Raw genomic sequence first — 16909 nt, 5'->3', positions numbered from 1 at the left:
TAATCCAGGGTGTACTCCAGTAGAATAGTGTGGTGATGTTCCATATTATTAACTATAATTTTAAGTTTGTATCTTAAGATTTTAGAATGGGAAATTGCTTGTGCAATGATCTAATAATAGTGATGGACACAACTTCTAATGGTTAGAGCTATTGTCCATAATCTAATAAAGAGTGGGATAATATTAATGAGCTCTGACATTGGAAGATCAAAGGCTTAGATCTTCCTGCATATTTCCTGTGGATTCTATTCAGTTTGACCAGCTCCTCTCGTTTAGAAGATACTTTGACTATATTCTAATTAATTGCAGTTGCCTTCTTACATGCAACCAGAGCCTGAAACAGTAGCACGTACTAAAAAATATGTGATTTCTTCCATTCACCTCAAATGGGGTTGACTTTGAAGCCTAATTCACACAATTTTAGTGTTAACATTTTAAAAATAATAATAATTAAAAATAACTCACATTAGTGTTATAAAAGCACTCAGTGCTTCACAAATAACCCATCTCCCTGCACATCATTGTACTTTGTACAAACTTTCACCCAAAGCCAGTAGGCCATGCATAAATATCGGGCCTCAATGCTTAATTCAGTTGAAAGGATGTTCCTTAGGAATAAGGCTACATTCAGATGACTGAGACAGCTGTTACTGTCCTTAAAATAACTAGAGTAAATGCAGTGTTTACAAGTGCTTAATCTTATTCCACTCTCTCAGAGCAATGGGGTGGGGGATTGTGAGAGTTTGCTAGCAGACTTAACCCAGAAGCAGTGAGGGCAGTTGATTTTTGAATAAGCAGGGGCCAGATTGTGATACTCACATTCATGAACAGTACTACCTTACCCCACAAGTAGACCCACTGAAGTCAGCGTATCACAATATATTCAGTGTAAATATTTTAACTCTTCCTTGTGTTCACAACTAAAATAGGAATAAGGACAAATCACTGAGAAAACAAACAACCCTGCCACTACAGAATTAGTACAGAATACCCCACGGACACCCACTAGGGGTGACCAGACAGCAAGTGTGAAAAATCGGGACGGGGGTGGGGGGTAATAAGCGCCATATAAGACAAAGCCCCACATATCGGGACTGTCCCTATAAAATGGGGACATCTGGTCACCCTACACCCACTTAAAAGTCCTACAGCTGCCTTGTGTCGTGAGTTTGTTTGATCTTACAAAACTAAGTAGGGTTAGCCCTGTCAGTGTTGGGCTGGGAGGATTTCTACCTATATGCTGCATTAAATGGTGCTGGGATCCTGCAGGTGGTGCTGTTCTGTGGGAGTGCCAAATGTGTGAAATAATGGACGAGCTGCCATGCTGCTGGATGTGCTGTCATTTACTATGTCGGGTACAGGTGTAGCGATTGTTGTTATGGCCTGGATGTTAACCCTTCAAATTCTACCTCAACTCAGTGCATGCCTCTGCAGCCTGGTTTCCTTCATTTCTTGCCCTAAACTTTATGATGTTGCTGTGCATAGTTAAGCAGATGCTGTGTTCCTCTTTAAGGGGCCTGAAATAGTTATAACTTAACTGCCTTCATTGGCATTAGTCCTGACTTACACTGGTGTAGCTGATGTGTGAATCGGCCCCTAGGTTTCAGGGGTAAGTTGAGCACTCCTTGTAGTTGTGAGGCTTCAATTCTGGGTAGGGTGACCAGACGTCCTGATAAAATCAGGACCGTCCCAATATTCAGGTGTTTGTCCCGCGTCCCGATATTTCGCTCCGCCGGCAGCACTTGGCTTTTTTTTTTTTTTTTTGGCTCTGCCGGCGGACACCCCTCCCCCCCATGTGTCCCGATATTTTCTCTCTCTCATCTGGTCATCCTAATTCTGGGTGCTTTCACCTGCTCAGAGGAAAGGTGCCCTCCCAGCTGGGCAAAGTATTAATATGATCAGATTTTCTGCCACTTTGGTGGCAAAATTCGCCAAAGACTTCTTTTGTACTAACGAATCAACCTGACGTTGATGTTAGTTGTAACTGACATCACTACATTCCAGAAATCCTGAGCCCTATGCAGAATGACATGTGCACGTTGCGTAATTCAGAGGGAAAAGTGGTAAGATTCAACCATTCTGTCTAATCTCTATTTTTCAACCAAGGCTGCCCCCACTTCCCTCCTGCTGTGTAAAAAAAACTGTACCGCATAGGGGAGCAATGAATCTAAAAAAGAGAAGAGCTGGCTCAGATGAGCAAGTCTCCTCGGACAGGGAGAGAAGGCATTGTATTGTGATTGAGACAATCCTGGGAGTGAGGAGCGCAGGGTTCTACACATGGTGCTTCCTGTGCAGCTTGTGCATTAAACTAAAACTCTCCATCCCTCACTTCTCATATCTGTGAAATGGGGATAGTAATACTTACCTACCTCACAGGGGTGTTGTGAGGGTTAATTCAGCAATGTTTAGAAAGTCCTTTGAGATCCTTGGCTGGAAGGTGCTACCAAAATGGAAAATCATTATGAAGTGCAATGGATTGACCATTATGAATGTGATCTGTACAGCCTGTAGTGCAGGGTACTATTGCAGAAGGCAGGAATTCTTTATACAAGATATTCTCAATTTCTTTAACAAATCAAATATATTTTTTTAATAAATGTGTGTGGGGTCTTGCTCTAGGTCTCTTTTGAACAGGTCTAATTCTTGTGCTGCATTAGAAGAACACTCCCCCGCATCCTGCTGTAATTCACTTTTTCTAGGGCTTTCCCCCACTACCATAACTGAGAAATGCTGTGTGTTCTTTTTCTCCTGAACTGTTTTGTATAAGTCTGTACAAGATTTGCCTGAGATCAAGGGAGGCTCCAAACTACTTAATGATTCAAGTTTTCCATAGTCTCAAAGGGACCCTGAAATGTTGCATAGTGAACAGCACAAATACAGATATGATTTGTCTCCTCTCAAACATTTGATATAAAAAATTCAGTTTACTTGGGCAGGCTACTTCTCTGAAACCAGTAATCTAAGAAGCATTTCTAACATATGCCATATTTATTTCACAAAAGCATCTACCCGTCTTCTGCGGCTCAGTGGATCCACTCTTGTTAAATGGATTAATCTAAATTAAAGCACCTCTTGGCCACCATCTTTCTGTATCTAATGTATTCAGCTCTAGTCTTGGCTAGATCTTTTCTTGCCTTGTGCCAGAGATGAACAGGGATGTCATGAGTGCTATATGTGTCTGTTCAAAAAGAATTGGATAAGTTCATGGAGGTTAAGTCTATCAATGGCTGACTCTAGGCAACCCTATACCTTGGACTGTTGGAATTGTCCTGTTTTGTGCACTCCCCCATGAAGCTCTGCTGCTAACCACTGTTGGAGACAGGATAGTGGGCTAGATCAGTTGGTCTCAAACTTTTTTATTGGCGACCCCTTTCACACAGCAAGCCTATGAGTGCTTGCGACCTCCCATGTAATAACCCACATGTGTCAAACTCAAGGCCCGCGGGCCACATCCGGCCCGCCATACAATTATATCCGGCCCGCGAAATCGTTTTATATATCTGTTTTTAATGGCCCTGTGATATGACGCCCCAATAACACACACTACAAATCCCATGATGCAGTGCAATTGCTGCCAACGGCAAGCCGCGGTTCAAGTTCGCGGTCTGTTGATGTATACAACGCTAATATCAAATCAAAGCTAGACCCCAACAATGGCCAAGAGAAAAATTGATTCTGAAAACCGAGGCTTTCAAAGCCGGTGGGAGAATGAGTATATGTTTACTGAAATTGCAGGTAAACCAGTGTGTCTCCTTTGCGGGAGTAATATCGCTGTAATGAAGGAGTATAACCTAAGACGGCACTACGAGACGAAACATGAGAACAAATTCAAAAACCTGAGCGCAGGACAGAAGCTACAAAAGGTAGAGGAGTTGAAGAAGAATTTGACATCCCAGCAGACGTTTTTCACCAAAGCAAAATCACAAAGTGAAGCTGCTGTGAAAGCAAGTTTCATTGTGGCCGAAGAGATCGCCAAATCAGGACGGCCGTTTACCGAGGGGGAATTCGTAAAGAATTGTATGATGAAAGTGTGCGACGTCCTTTGTCCAGATAAAACGCGAGCGTTTGCAAATGTAAGCCTCAGCAGAAACACTGTTGCTAATCAGGTTTGTGAGATGGCGACTGATTTGAAAACACAGTTGACTGAAAGAGCAAAAGATTTTGTTGCATACTCCCTTGCCGTGGATGAAACTACTGACGCGACTGACACTGCACAGCTGGCGATATTTATCCGTGGTGTGGATTCCAATTTGTGCGTAACAGAGGAAATACTGGACATTAAATCGATGCACGGGACAATGAAAGGAGAAGACCTCTTTGGAAATGTATTTCAAAGTGTAACCGACATGAAACTGCCGTGGGAAAAACTCGTTGGACTTACAACAGATGGCGCACCTGCTATGTGTGGTGAAAAAAATGGACTGGTGGGAAGGATGCGCTCAAAGATGCAGGAGGAGAACTGTGCCGGTGAGTTGACAGTGTATCACTGCATCATACACCAGGAATCGCTGAGTGCTAAAGTCCTAAAAATGGATCATGTGATGAACACTGTAACACAAACCGTCAACTTTATCAGAGCCCACGGTTTAAATCACCGCCAATTCCAGTCTTTTCTGCGGGAAATAAATAGCGAGTTTGGCGATATGCCATATCATACGGAGGTCCGGTGGCTAAGTCGGGGAAAAGTTCTCAAAAGACACTTTGAGCTGCGAGAGGAAATCTGCCAGTTCATGGACAGTAAGGGGAAAGACTGCACAGTTCTGCGGGATGAAAAGTGGAAATGTGAGTTGGCGTTCCTGGCTGACATAACGTCGCATCTTAGCGCTTTAAACCTTCAACTCCAGGGACGGGAGCACATAATAACCGATATGCATGATGCAGTGAAGGCATTTCAAGTGAAGCTGCGCTTATGGGAGACACAAATGCACCAATGCAACTTGTCTCACTTTCCCTGTTGCCAAGTAATACGGAACCAAGAAAGTGCCACAGTTTTCCCAAATGCCACCTTTGCTGAAAAACTCAGCGCGCTGCGCACTGAGTTCGCACGGCGCTTCAGTGACTTTGAGGCACAGAAAAGTAACTTCGAGCTGCTTCGCAACCCATTTGCAGTCGATGTGGAAACCGCACCTGTAGAAATGCAGATGGAGCTGATAGAACTGCAATGTAACGGGACACTGAAGGCAAAGTACGACACTGCGGGGCCAGCACAGTTCACTCGCTTCATTCCTGAAGCGATGCCGCAGCTCCGCCAACATGCGGCTCGAATCCTGTCCATGTTTGGCAGCACATATCTGTGCGAGCAGCTGTTCTCTGTGATGAAAATTAACAAAACGTCACACAGGAGTCGCCTCACTGATGAACACCTGCAATCGATCCTGAGAATCTTCACAACACAGAACCTAACCCCAAACATAAACGAACTTGTTGCAAAGAAAAGACTCCAGGTATCAGGCTCTGACTAAATAGGACAAGAAAATGGAATGTTATGATTTGTTATGATTATACTTTTGCTTTAAATTCAATTTTTTATTTATATTTTCAGATTTTTTAATATTCCAGCATGTACAGATTTTGAATGTATTGTATTGACAGGATATTTTTTTATGAAGAGCAAAATATTTTAAGTTGAAATGTATTTATTTTGGAATGATATCCTGTATTTTGGTTCATATTAATGGTTAAAAAACATAAATATTTAGTCTGTTAAATAAATGGTTATACTGTTCGGCCCGCGAGTTTTGAGTTTTGGCCCCCTGTGCAATTGAGTTTGACACCCCTGTAATAACCTCACGACCCCCTGAGGGGTCCCGACCCCCAGTTTGAGAACCCCTAGGCTAGATGGACCATTGGCCTGAACTAGTACGGTACCTCTTATGTTCTTATTTAGCTAAAATTTACCAAACAAACCCTCATTTTAAAATGTAAGGTGTGCATTTAAAAATAAAACATAGATTTGATAGTCTCGAGGTTAATAAAAATCTTATTCTGGTCACGTCTTAGGCAATAATGAAAATATTGTGTTGACCACAAATAGCTTATTGATAAAATAAAAATACCATCATGGAACATCACTTCTTTCTAATTATCAGCAATAAAGCCATTTATATGCCAGGTTACCATTTAAGATTTTCAACGTATTCTCTCATTCTGCACATTTATATGATTGAAGAAATTTCAGGGATCCTCTACTCCTCTTATGAACGGAGACCCTGCAGGAAGGCAACATAGTCTAATTAAACCAAGGTTGCCTGTGTTCTGTTCCTGATTCTGCCACAGGCATTTTGTGACCTTGATCTTGTCACTTAATTTGTCTCTGCCTCAGTTTATTCATCTGTGAGATAGGGATCATATTTACTTCTTGAGGTTATTGTGAGGCTCAGGGCTTAGCTACATGAACACTTATTTCATGGAAAGCCGGAGTGTAAATTTACCCCATGCTAGCCTGTTATGTACTAAATGTCTGTGTGGACCTGCTGTCATGCACTAAAAGTTCCATGGTGTGCTGTAATCTTTCCCCATTTCAAAGGGGATGAGGGGGTAGATCAAAGTTCACTAGGCAGTCCACATGGACACTTAGTGTGCAGCAGACTAATACATGGTAGATTTACAGCCCAGCTTGCCAAGAACTACGTGTTCATATAGACAAGCCCTTAAATACTGTTTGTAAAGAGCTTTAGGGGCCCAATCCCATAAATTGCTCTGCTTCTGAGAGGTGCTCAGTACTCTCAACTTCCATTCTTTCTGTAGAGGTCTGCACTATTCCAGAATAAGAGTGGGGTTAATTGGGAACAGGTAATCAGGAATAACTCCCTGTGTAAACAAGCCCATATTTAGGAGTTGTTTTGCTTTGAGGTTAGAAAGCGTGAACTGTTCTTACGGTGATTAAGTGTAATCTCTTGATAGGAAAGTTACACTATGAATTCCTTAATGTTTTTCTTGATGGAGTCAAAATGCATAAGCACTGGAATTTCCCGTAGAAAAGCATAAGTGTACAATATGGGTCATAGTTATATGCTGTACACACTCCAGAATTTACTTCCCTTTGTAATTATTTTGCATTTATAAAGGGGTGAGTGTGATATTACCCAGGGTACAATCTGGACCTTGATCAGCTGTGTCCCCTTAATTCTCTGGCCTGGGGTGCCTTTTACACTGCTTTGCTGTCAGAACATCCACTCCTGGCCTGCTCACACAGCATTCAGCATGCAAATTCACTCCCAGCGAAATACATAAGCTCTCTGACCAGTCACTCATGAATTACACACAGGTGACACCTTCAAATTCTTAATCCCCACCACCCCCTAGAAATGTGGATCTTGTACTGCTCAGTACCCTTCTGAACAGTACAGGCTCATAAGAAGTCCATCATTTCATCAAAGGAAAATGATAATGCACCAGCGTTGTTATCTCAAATGGAGTTTCCTATACACTCTAATCCAAACACACTGGTTAAGATAAAACAAGATAACTATAGAAAGATCGATTTTAAGTGATTACAAGTGATGATGCGTAAAAGTCAGGATTGGTTACAAAAGAAATAAAAGAGTAAAACGCAAGCTAATACCTAACTTAACAAACTTAGTGAACATAAAAGCAAAAGATTTTGTCTTCCAATATACTGCAGTAAATTTCACAGGCTAAGTCTCCTTTCAGCCTGGGACCCTTTCCCCTTACTTCTGTTCTTTGAAAGTCATTGATGTCATGAGCAGAGATGACAGAGGAGAGAGGTAAATTGGAGGCCACTGTCTCTCATTCCTATACCACCCTGCTCTCTTTGAGGTTTGCCCCCAGTTGGGATGCAGGCGACAAGTAGTCTCTTGTGAGGTCTGACTCGTCCCTGTGATGGAATGTAAATTTCTTATTCACACCTTCCTGTTGCTGGAGAATGGCTGTGTAAGCAGGTGACAGCCCTTTAACACCTGGCTGGGGTGTCAGTGTGTTTTTGTCTCTGAAAAATTGGTTTGGGCCTGCTTTTCTTAATCTTGGAGCATGTTATAACAATGCTATACAGCAGAATCTTATAACTTCACATACAATATTGATACACTTATTTTACCAGGACAATAATGTTCAGCACATGATGAGTTTTCAAATGCTACCTCATAAGGCATACTTCGTACATTTATCCTAGTCTTGTAAAAGTGGTGAACATAATAGCATTGACTGTCACAGTGAGTCTTTCACCTACAGAGCTTTAAGACAATATCAGCATTTTATAAGATATGTTAAGTTTCACAATAGAGTGACAATGAAACATAAATTGTGTAAACCACAAGCACAGAGTGATTGGAAAATACATTCTAAGAAATCTTACCATTAACAGTAACTGCATTTCTCCATTTTAAAAATCATTATTAGAGAAGCATTTTTGTAGTACCCATTGTAATATGAGAGCAGAATTTTGTTTATATTGTTTGCTACTCAAACTCATAACAGGTGCAGTTGAAATGTCATGAACCAACAGCAACCATTAGCTACTGGCACCTCCTGGGGAGTGAATGTTATAATGCTGATATCTTGATAGAAGGAGGTGGAATATTGAAAAAGAAATGGAGCCATTCATATTAGAAGTTGAAAAGATCTCTAATATGCAATCCAACTCCCGCCCAAAAAATGTAGCATACAGAATTAAACTCATTACTAACAAACCACAAAGCAGCAATCTAACCAGTTCTTCAGAAGACGTAACATGGAGAGCCTGATTGAGTAGATGGATTTTTTTTTCACTTAGCACAGTTCTGCTAATGACTGTGCCCTTGGAAATAAGAGCACATATTCATTCAGACTGTCGAATCTTAACTGTTCCTAGCATAGACGCTGATCCTCTCACCTTCAAAATGATCAAGCTGAATGGCTACGGTTTTTAAAAGCATATCCCAACATTCAGGTTTGGCATCTCAGAGATGAGCCTATATTATCCCATGTGCTAAAATCAGCAGAGGGGAGCAAAACCCATGCTCTCCCTTGCCATGTGATCCCACACAGAAGCCCCTCCATCTCAAGTCCATGTGTCTGGAGCTCCATGGTTGAGTGAATATACTTGAGTACAGAGGGGGGAGAGTGATGGTCATTCTCTGTCATATTATGTCCTCCCCAAATGTGTGGGTATTACCCTGTGGAAAATAATACAGATCGTGCCAATGAAATATTCCATAAAGTCCTACTATGTGCATTACTTTGCATATTGGATTGTACAGATCAACAGCTAATTGGCCAACTATGTGATCATTTGTGTGTGTAATTATGACAATTGTACAAATTATATGCCCTTTACTGCACATGCACAGTAAAAAAATCTGGGCCCCAGTGTCAAAACCAGGCATCTAGTTCGTTTCACAACTGTCTTTGTCAGCGCTATATACATTGGAAATCTGTGACTTGCTGGAATTCAGTGCCAGCCTGACAGAAGCTGAATTGGTGCAAACCCTTAGTGTGGACACACTTATATTTATTTAAAAGTGCTAATGGGTTACAGCAATTTAACTGTATTGGTCCAAAACTGGCGGTACACCAGCCGTCAGCCAGGAAATGTGGTATAATAATCAGAGGGATTAAAATAACCAAGGACCATTTTAGATAGCATATTCCGTTTGTAGAAATCGTAATGTGATACACAGTCTCAGTGACTAAGCTAAATAGTAAACAAACAAATTTCTGCATATCTAGCTATCTATTGGTTTTATACTGCAGTGGTTTTCAACCTATGCTCCGCGGACCCTGGGGGTCTGTGAAAAGTTGTAGTTACCATAGTACAATGGTTTTCAACCTGTGGTCCGTGCACCTCCATTTGAAATTTCTGGGGGGTCTGCAAATGAAAAAAGATTGAAAACCACTGTTATACTGCATCAGAGCAATATTTTTTTCTGTTCAAGTACTTGATTCCTTTTTGATTCAGTGCTTTAAGAAAAACAGAAATATGAATATTGTATAATGCTACATTCCAGTAAAGAACATCTTCCAAATGGTTAAGGACTTGCAGAAATAAACATGAATATATTTTGTAAAATCTAACACAGCCTCCCGCAAGCCCTGATATTGCTAAATATAAAGATAACATTTGTTCCCACAGGAAACTGCAGCAAAAATATTTCCACCTTAATCCAGGCCAATCAACAATGTCACCCCCGTGACACTCCAGAAACAATTCTGTCTTTGCTTTTCTCTGTTCTTTCCCTTGATGGTTGCTTTCATCTCAGTGCCCAGCGGCTCAATCACATTGTCACAATGAGCCAAATGTTGATCCCGCTGAATTCAAGGGAGCTTTACCAATGGGATCAGGATTTGGCTCTAGAAGGGAACTGTAACACACAGAACCACTCATCTCCTGTTTGGGATTGCTCCTGAAATCTGGGATGATAAGAAATAGGAGTCTGGTGTGATTCTTGAAAGATGTGGCTCAGAAATTCTCTCTCTATACAGTAGAACCTCAGAGTTACGAACAGCTAGGGAAAGGAGGTTGTTCGTAACTCTGAAATGTTTGTAACTGAACAAAACTTTAGGGTTGTTCTTTCAAAAATCTACAACTGAACATTGACTTAATCTAGCTTTGAAACGTTTCTATGCAGAAAAAAATGCTGCTTTTAACCATCTTAATTTAAATAAAACAAGCACAGAAACCGTTTCCTTACCCTGTCAAATCTTTTTTGAACTTCCCTACATTTTTTTAGTAATTTATTTTTAACACAGTACTGTACTATACAGTATTTGCTTTTTTACCTTGTCTCTGTGCCTGATTGCATACTTCTGGTTCCAAATGAGGTTGACTGGTCAGTTTGTAACCTGTGTGTTTGTAACTCTGAGGTTCTACTGTATTTTGATCCATACAACATTGATTCATAACTGTCCCTGATAAATTCCATTACTCTCCTTGCATAATACTGAAATCAATAACAGATGCTGTGCAAAGAGTTGAGAAAACAAGAACAAAACAAAAAAAAGTTAATATTTTTCATACTGCCAGCCTTGTATTTCTATCATCTTTGTTATAATGTTGTATTATTACCCATGCAAAACCTTCTTCTTCAATATGGCATGACTAAATGCTGCTGCTAAGGGATGAGTTGTCAAAACACTTGCATGTGTTATGCTGGTGCCCTGTGGTTCCTGAAGAGAAATGCCAGATCAAAATGGAGGATATTATGGATCAGATCTTCAACTAGTGTAATCAGGCTTAGTCCTACTGCCAGTCAAATTGATAGAAAAACTCCCATTGTCTTGAATGGAGCTAGATCAAGCTGCCCTTAAAAATCTGACCTAGTGTATTTACACCATCATTATAGCACTAACTATGTTAGTCCTTCAGTGGGAAATACTGGCCATTTTGGGGAGGAGGTAAGAGATCGGGGATTTGAATGTCCAGCCTTGCACATTCAGAATTTTCTATTCCCTTGTATTTTAATTTTATTATGAGGCAAAATAGAAGTGTTTTACCTCTTAGATTTTGGAATAGTGTCCCCAGGAAAGTGATGGAGTTCACACTGGTTGGGCCACTAAAGCTTGGTTAGAAAAAGCACTAGAGAATATGTTTCAGGGAGCAATCCTGCACTGACCCTTGAGGAATGGACTGGGTGACCTAATCCATCTTTCTGTCTATATGATTCTACAATATTGCCAACCCTGAGTATTAAAAAATCAAGAATCAGGCCCTGCAATCATGAGATTGGCTTAACATTCATGAGTTCTTTTAAAATAATAAGTTCCTTTTTGTTCTTGATATTTGCCTTTTGGTGTTGTAGCTTTTAGAATTGACATTTTCAAATTTTCTGTGGAACTACAAGTGCCAGAAACCTCCCTTTCTCAAAAAAAAAGGTGGGAGGGAAAGAAAAGCAAAAGAAAACTAGCTGAGATTCTCATGCAATCACACAGCTTTTGGAGTTGGTTTAAGAAAAAACAAATACTGTGAGACTCATGCTAAAATGGAACAGTTAGCAACACTGCCATTTTCCCTAAACTTTTCCTAAACTTCAGTACAGGTAACTGAAAATGAAACATTGTATTTCAGGCAGCACAGATCTGTGGTATTAAACAGACAGATTCTTATACTCTCCTTATTAGTGACTGCCATCTTCTGGCTAGTTTAGCAAAGATCACATGTACAAATAGCATTTTACAGTTTAATATACACCATCAAACATGGAAAAATATTATGTTTATATCAGGACAGATATATATTTGTAATACAGAGTCAAGTTTACTTATTGCAGTTGTTTAGCTTTTCTTATTCCAGATAGACGTTTTCTTTCATTTTGCAGCCCACATTGGGAAAGACCCTTTTAATCTAATAGGTCTTCTCTTAAGCAAGTAGTCATGATTTTCTGTCGTTATTTAAGCATTATTTAGTCTAATACATTCTAAAGTTGAAAGACTGAAAATTCATGCTGAGCTTCCAGGAAATATTAAAGGCAGAGTTTTAAAATATATTCCACGTTCTTTCCGAATAGAGCCATGCAGTAGAGAACAAAGGGTTTGGGAAAGACTGCTTGTTATTTCCAAAAGAAGCTGTGATCAAAAGCCACATAGTCTTGTAGTGGCCAGTACAGATCACTTGAGATACAGTGCTAAAACCGGGCACCCCTTGCACAGAAATTAGTTATCATGGAAAGCATTGGATTCTACTTTAAATGAAACTTTACCAAGTGGTTTTGTGCTTCAGGTCTGATAATTGCTGAGGGCTCCGTTTTGTACCCTTTATCTATGTTGAGTAATAAACAAAATAGGGTTACTTGTGTGAGTAAGTACTACTGAATGTGAGTATGGATTTAAGATTAGGAATCTTGGAAATTTTAGCTAATGAAGCAGAGTTGATTGCAAGAGAGTAAGGGTATGTCTACACTACCTGCTGGATTGGCGGGCAGCGATCGATCCAGCGGGGATCAATTTATTGCGTCTATAAATCAACCCCCGAGCGCTCCCCCGTCAACTCCTGTACTCCAGTGCCGTGAGAGGCGCAGGCAGAGTCGACAGGGGAGAGGTAGCAGTCGACTCGCCATGGTGAAGACACCATGGCAAGTCGATCTAAGTACGTCGACTTCAGCTACGTTATTCACGTAACTTAGATAAATTCCCCCCCTCCAGTGTAGACCAGGGCTAAGGCCCCATCCCATATACTTTTTCTTAGCCCTGGTCTACACTGGGCGGGGGGGCGGGGGAGGAATCAATCTAAGGGTACGTCTATATTTACCTCCGGGTCCGGTGGTAAGCAATCGATCTTCTGGGTTCGATTTATCGCGTCTTGTCTAGACGCGATAAATCGATCCCGGATCGACCCCGGAAGTGCTCGCCATCCACGCCGGTACTCCTGCTCCGCGAGAGGAGTATGCGGAGTCAACGGGGGAGCCTGCCTGCCGCGTCTGGACCTGCGGTAAGTTCGAACTAAGGTACTTCGACTTCAGCTACGTTATTCACGTAGCTGAAGTTGCGTATCTTAGTTCAAAGTGGGGGGTTAGTGTGGACCAGGCCTAAGTTACGCAACTTCAGCTATGTGAATAACGTAGCTGAAATTGACGTACTTAGATCAATTTACCGTGGTGTCTTCACCGCGGTGAGTTGACTGCTGCCACTCCCCCGTCAACTCTGCCTGCACCCCTCACAGCGCTGGAGAGAGCTCGGGGGTCGGTTTATCACGTCTAGACAAGATGCGATAAATCGATCCCCGCTGGGTAGTGTAGATCCAGCGGGTAGTGTAGACATACCCTAAGATACCTTTGGCTTCTTCCTGAAACTTCTGTCCAGAAACAAGAGAGCAGGGTTCTTCTAGGATCCAGGGCATGAGAAGTTCTCTGTAGCTTTAAAATTGCAGATTCATAACAGGTTGTAATTATCTGCCTGGAATTTCCTTCCTAGATAAATGAGGATCACGTGTTCCTGGTACAGCAAACCACTGCAGTTCCTCAGCGTTCAGATTCTCCCAAACCTCTCTTTTTCAGTTCCATGAGCAGTGTCAGAATCCAGCCAAATGAAAGATCCAGGCTCACTTCTGAGCTCTACTTCCCAATCTACTTGGCAAATGGGGAGGAAGCCCAAAGCTAGCAGTACAGAGCACATAATATTATCACAGAATTAGAGAGGGGAAAAGTTTATCCCCCTTCAGGGGCAGGATATAGAGAACAATCTGATATTTCTAAACGGCAGGTTTTCTATAAAGGGAAGCATTTGGAGCTTGTTCTTCATCTGGTATGTAGAGAGAATTTCTAATGATCTTGGGAACTATTTGAGAGAGACACTTGTTAACATACAAAGTCTGTCTCTTATCCTTGTGGCTAAGCCTAATGTCTCTGTCATATTATTAAAAAGACATTCACTTGTCTAGATCACCTAAAGCTAGCAGAGTCTTCTGGGCCCCAGAATGAAGGACCCTGCACTATTTCTGATTGATATTAATAGGACAGGGAGATCTTGCTACTTTTTAGCTGCCAACAGCACTTTTTATATGTAAAATACAGTGTCTACACTGAAATAGATTGAACTGAAAATGCAGAATATTTCAAAATTAAATGCATGAGTACAGCAGAGCATGTATCTTTGCTCTTGATTCAACTCTAGCACTCTTACTGATACATAATTCTGTTTAAGATCAGACCCTTAACCTTTATCTGTAAAGTGTTTAAGCTAATTATATTTGACTTTTAAAAGAACCCTCTATTTTGCATGAATCCCAGGCCATGTCTATATTACAAACGTACGTCGACCTAACTTACCTCGGCATAGTCACCACAGTTATTAAATCGCTTATGTGTGTGTGTGTGTGTGTGTGTGTGTGTGTGTGTGTGTGCACCTGGCTTCTTGTGTCAGTGGTGCGTATACTCACCATGAGCACTTGTATCAATTGTATTGTCATTGCAGGGCATTGAGGGATGGCTCCTGAAAGCCAGTAACAGGCAGCTTATGTTAACCTAACTGTGTAATGGAGACCAGGCTTTAGTTGCAATGCTGTAATACAATTCTGTTCTCAGCATTTGTAGTAGAGTATGATAAATATTACAGTACACGATACCATGACCATTGTATCACTTCACCTCCTGCTGGGATAACAGGCATTCCTCCACTGAATCTGTTGTACTGACATAGTTAATTATAGTCTATCAGTGCATTTATCTTTACAGCTATCCTAGTCTGTGCTATGTGGGCCATGATCTGGAAGCAGCATTTACAAGAGAGCAACACTGTCAGAATTATAATGGACAAAATACTAACTAGGGTGTAGTTATATCTGAAACTGTAGAACTTACTGAAATGCAACCAGACCAAATAAATGTTTATAAGACAATCCAACCATGACAGGGTGGTCTTCCTTTTAAAGGCAGTAGTGCCTAGGGTCAGCCCACCCTGCCACATGGTATGGCCCTTTAAGGGTTTGAAGGTTCATTTAAGGACGTAAGGGAGATGTGGAGAGAAAGTAAGTGGTCTGAGGAATGAATGGTGCTTGGGAGGAAATCTTGTCACTGTATCTTTAGGGGTCCAAGGCCAGGAGCTTTGCAGAGAGGACAGGGCCAGGTTCCCCTCTGCCCCAATTGAGAATGGGCTGGGAGAAGGGAACCAGCATAAATGCTGCCTCTTGCCTCATAGCACGGCAGATGCTCTGTGGAGTAAGAAGGTTTCTGCAGAGCCTTGAGTTGCCAGGAAGAAGATGCTAGTAGCAGAAGCCTTCCTCTGAGCCTGAGGGAGGCCAGCTGAGGGAGAAGCTGACTAAGGGTCTACAGTGGGCTGAAGTATCCCCAGCTCTAGGAAGAGAGCTGGGGCTCCTTCCTTGAGAAGAGACAGTGATTGAATTACCCCCCAGCTACAGGAGGAGAGCTGGGCACTCCCTGTTTGGGGGAGTGACCAGTTGACATGCAACCCCAGCTCCAGGAAGGGAATTGGAGAATCTCTTGAACAGTTGAGAGCTGATCAGACTCTTATAAGAATTCAGAGTAGGGTGACCTGGTGCCATTAACAAAGTTAGCCTTTCTAGAAAGACTTTCTAAATCAGACCCTAAGAAGGTGGTACATGTCTAAGCTTGGAAAGGACCTGAACAGGAGTTGAGTGTATGTGCCCCCAAAGGAGTTGTCCTGAAGGCCAGTAGCCCTTAACACCAACTTACTGGTAATAGATTGAAAATGTTTTGCACTGGCCATAGAACAAACTTCCAACTTAAGCTCCTACTGTGGCAGTAATAAAACAGGAATTGTTTCTTATATCTACTATACAAAGTGATAGACATTAAAAAGTTGTACAAATTCCAGCAACAACAAAATAACACGTACCCCTGACACTGTACTATTCATCAGCCTGTTCAGCTTGAACTCTTTCATCACGAACACGTTAGATAACAGGTAGAACAAGTAACTTCCCGGTAGCAGGTGCTTCTGTGGCAGCTCAGCAATGGCAGGGTATTTCAAGGTTGCAAACAACTGTTAAATTTCATTATGCTCAAATGTAGTTGTACCTTAAACTGTGTAAATGATTGGACATACTCCTACTCCTTTACACTTCTCCAATCCATTTGCCTTACTCTTACACCTACCGTGCACCCATTTTCCATAGGTGCTTATGGGCGGCTATGCAAGATAAAAGGCAGTGGAGAACTAAGCCCAAGCTTGCTCTCTGCCCACAGAAGAGTTACTGGTATTGCACAGGCAGCAACAGGCTAAGCTTTCTTATGTTCCCTGCAGGCATTAGTTTCTTTGCCTGTTAAAATCGTTGACCTATCTGCTGATACTACCAATAGGGGTATTGATTACAATGGTGGTGGTTATTTTGTGGACTCTCATAGGGTGAGCTGGCCCTTTAAGGGGGATTGAGCTGGGCCTCACCTGTGCCAGCGTTAGCCCACCTCCCTAGGTGGAGAGAATGAATTCAAGGGTCACATGATGGGGAGTATGTGACTAAGACCTAGGCCTGCTGGGAGACATAAAGGGCAGCCTGGGGCAA

At 41.7% G+C, this 16909-nt stretch overlaps 1 long non-coding RNA gene across 1 annotated transcript in view; it reads right to left on the bottom strand.

Annotated features, from left to right (window-relative positions):
* LOC122173905 (uncharacterized) overlaps window positions 1-16909 on the bottom strand; it is a 50972-nt gene that overhangs the window by 17538 nt on the left and 16525 nt on the right. The gene's annotated exons all lie outside the window — the stretch shown is intronic.

The sequence above is a fragment of the Chrysemys picta genome, chromosome 14 (genome assembly GCF_011386835.1).
Source record: "Chrysemys picta bellii isolate R12L10 chromosome 14, ASM1138683v2, whole genome shotgun sequence".
Classification (NCBI taxonomy): domain Eukaryota; kingdom Metazoa; phylum Chordata; order Testudines; family Emydidae; genus Chrysemys; species Chrysemys picta.
This window is presented reverse-complemented; position numbering and strand designations above follow the sequence as displayed.